The sequence below is a fragment of the Zerene cesonia genome, chromosome 17, assembly GCF_012273895.1.
Source record: "Zerene cesonia ecotype Mississippi chromosome 17, Zerene_cesonia_1.1, whole genome shotgun sequence".
Lineage (NCBI taxonomy): Eukaryota > Metazoa > Arthropoda > Insecta > Lepidoptera > Pieridae > Zerene > Zerene cesonia.
The window spans coordinates 8431793-8435677 of NC_052118.1; the positions used below are offsets into that span (position 1 = coordinate 8431793).

The 3885-nt window shown below is 29.4% G+C and overlaps 1 long non-coding RNA gene across 2 annotated transcripts in view; it reads left to right on the top strand.

Annotated features, from left to right (window-relative positions):
* Positions 1 to 1446: 1446 nt before the first annotated feature.
* Positions 1447 to 3885, top strand: part of LOC119833573 — a 3679-nt gene continuing 1240 nt past the window's right edge. Inside the window, exons 1-2 of one of the 2 annotated variants that reach the window (XR_005287962.1) lie at positions 1447 to 3165; positions 3692 to 3885. This is a non-coding gene — a long non-coding RNA (uncharacterized LOC119833573). The remainder of the gene's footprint in view (positions 3166 to 3691) is intronic. The other variant, XR_005287963.1, reaches the window with a different exon arrangement.

The window sequence follows — 3885 nt, forward strand, 5'->3', positions numbered from 1 at the left end:
CAGGCAACCTCGCAGATAAGGAAACGCTGTGTATAATGATAAAAAATAATTTATTTATATATTTAGCTATAAATAAAAACGTAGCATAAGTGAAAAAAAAGTAAGGCCAATTACAAGTTTTCACCATTATAACGTAATTAAAAACGTAGTTCGTAGTATAATATGGGTTATTTCCCGCAGATATAATGTTTAAAAAAAAAAGCATTAGCCATATTATATTTTTTTATTGACGTTTTGTGGTGCCGAAAAGATCTACATTCATCTCTTTCATTAAGAGGTCGAATATAAATAACAGTGCTATCATTTCACATAACATACTAATGATATTATGGTTTTCATTGAATCAAATCATTATTAGCGACTAAATAAAAGATCTCCTATGTGTGTAATAATTTTCATACCGGCGATATGTGACTGCTATGTACTGCTATTTTTTACGTAATATAATAATGTACTATTCAAATATTCTAGCGTTTTGAATTATTCTTAAAGAAAATGTCATCAGATAAAATTACACCAATCCCATTTGAAATTATCCTATGGTTCTAAATGCTTTCTGTCCATGGCTTTGTCCGCGAATTGCAATGAAATTTCCTTGGATATTAGATGTTTCATCGCAGTAAAAAATAGCCTATGTAACTCTTTAGACTCCTGTCACTAGAAACCAAGTCATATCATAAAACGCCTGCGACGTACTTTTTTACAAAGGATGTAAAAAAGTAAAAACTAATCAGCTATACTAATTTCTAAAGTAGTGAGTGGTTTAGAATCTCGATAGGGTCGTATTAACAATAAATATATGGAGTATTAACAAGCATCAAAATCAAAAATAAATGTTAAAAAAAATTGGAAACATAAATCTGAAATGCTAAATAATCTGGAAAGACATAAAAAAAACTATCTCAGTCTGGCGAGCACTAAGTAAAATAATATTTATATGTATATTATATAGAGATGAAATTAACAAAAAAAATTGGGTCACACTCATGTAAAATGGAAACAAAGTGTACCTCGAAACTCACTAGAAAATGAAGTTATGTTTATGATAGGAATAACAGGAAAATTTGTGTTAAAAATTTAACAACTTTTGTCTCAACTTGCCAGCAGGTGGGAACGAAATTTATTATCTTTCCTGAAGAACTCGCATAATACATTATTTTAAGGACACCAGCAATTTACGTGGTATATATAAGGACTCGAAAATATTGTTTATATACATCATGTAAAATTTTTCGCCACATAATTACTTACATTAAATATTTCAAACATCTATTCTTGCTTATACAATTAATGTGAATGTGTATTTGTTTGTTAACATTTACATCGCAGGCGTTTTTATGATATGACTTGGTTTCTAGTGACAGGAGTCTAAAGAGTTACATAGGCTATTTTTTACTGCGATGAAACATCTAATATCCAAGGAAATTTCATTGCAATTCGCGGACAAAGCCATGGACAGAAAGCATTTAGAACCATAGGATAATTTCAAATGGGATTGGTGTAATTTTATCTGAAGACATTTTCTTTAAGAATAATTCAAAACGCTAGAATATTTGAATAGTACATTATTATATTACGTAAAAAATAGCAGTACATAGCAGTCACATATCGCCGGTATGAAAATTATTACACACATAGGAGATCTTTTGTTTAGTCGCTAATAATGATTTGATTCAATGAAAACCATAATATCATTAGTATGTTATGTGAAATGATAGCACTATTATTTATATTCGACCTCTTAATGAAAGAGATGAATGTAGATCTTTCCGGCACCACAAAAAGTCAATAAAAAAATATAATATGGCTAATGCTTTTTTTTTTAAACATTATATCTGCGGGAAATAACCCATATTATACTACGAACGACGTTTTTAATTACGTTATAATGGTGAAAACTTGTAATTGGCCTTACTTTTTTTTTCACTTATGCGACGATTTTATTTATAGCTAAATATATAAATAAATTATTTTTTATCATTATACACAGCGTTTCCTTATCTGCGAGGTTGCCTGGAAGAAATCTCAATGGTTAATATGTTATGGTAAAAACTTATTTCCCTCCAAATATGTTTTTTGTCCATCTGCCATTCTCTTGAAATACAACATAAAGATATACTGGCTTCCAATAATAGCTACATATTTTTTTTGTGGAATTTTGAATACTTTAATTAAGTTAATTATGGTACGATAGCCTATATACCATAAAGCCCATATATAGGACACATGGGAAAAATGACAATAAAACACTATGTACTCAAACATATATTCTGTCTATACTATGCAAATTTATTTGTACCATATATCGCGTTAACACGAGGAATTTACGTAAAAAATACCGTAGAAAATTCTTCGAAAAAAATTGAGTTTATGGAGTAAGGTCAAATAATTACTTTCATTATACTTGACTATTACCCCGTTTTATGTATAAAAAGACATACAGATGAACATAGAATGTCCTGCTTTTCGTTTTTGGAAGTTGGTTAAATAGCTGTGAGAACGAAATTCAATTTATGTAATTGAGCACTAAACCACATTACTTTTACTAGTTACACAATAACTAATTAATTATAACACATATTAATTTAATTTTAATGTTTAGTGTATACGCTTACTAGCCGTTACTCTTGGTTTGTTTGTTTGTCATTATCTCACGTCGCAATGTAGTTATTTTGTGGTATGATTTTTGTGTCCTGATAGTTCTAGACGTTATAGAGCGATATTTATTACTTTTTACTGCGGTGAAACATCTCATTTCCTTCAACCACACGAGCGAAGCGCGGGCGGAAATATTATATTTATTGAAATCAAACAATACAAGCCATATTACACTGTTACAATAATGTAAAACCTACTAAATAAAATAAATATTTATTATTATTATAAAGATAAAGCATCTTACGAAAACAAAAATTGATTTGAGGAAAATACAAAAATATATCAACAAAATATAAGATGAACAAACACACACGCCTCAACTCTTGCGTTTACATTCCACAGTGTATATAAAGGTCCAAACATTTTAAAGAAGTCATTCATATATTTGTATTCATTTCTTTGAAACGTTCGTGTTGCTTTTTATTGCAAATATGAAGGTATTTTTGCTATTTCTTATTGTTATTCTTGGACTCTTTGCGTTAACTAATGCAAGACAGATTTCAGATGGTAAGTTGACGTTTTATTTTAAAAGGTACTAATTTTTCTGAAACATAAGACGAAAGCTTTGTGCAGCCAAAATTGTTGATTTAATTAGAAGATGGTAATGGAATACCCATACCTAAGTATACATTTACACTAATATTACATAGAGGAAATGTTTGTATATTATACGTTTTTACGCAAAAAGCACAGATTCAAAATTTCTTTCACCTTTAAACTTCAACTTCACTGGGTGAAATAAGTAACTATATCTTATATCTTTAGACGAGCAATATATATATATATATAAATAATTATATATATATATATATATATATATACGAATGCGGGCGGGGCGAACAATTAATAGTAGATGTTTTTCATTATTTGTTTGTTAATAACTCTCTTATCTAGACAAAACATTCATTCAGGCATTGACACAGTGTAATCCCGAACCACAGATCCCTATAATTGCAACAACACATTAATTCGTTGCAGTTCATAAGGTACGCAAGCTTAGAATCGATAAGCCAATTTTATATGATTTTTCCAGATTCTGAATTAGCTGAAGCAAAATTCCGTGTTCGCCGCGAAAGCTGTAATGAAAGAGAATGTGATACAATGTGTAAAAGAATCTTCTTTGATGAAGGCCTCTGCGAATATGACATGTGCAGATGCTACTGAAATGCAAAAACGTAAATTCGCACTTTTTATAGTATTTTATCAATAAATTATGATATACATGTG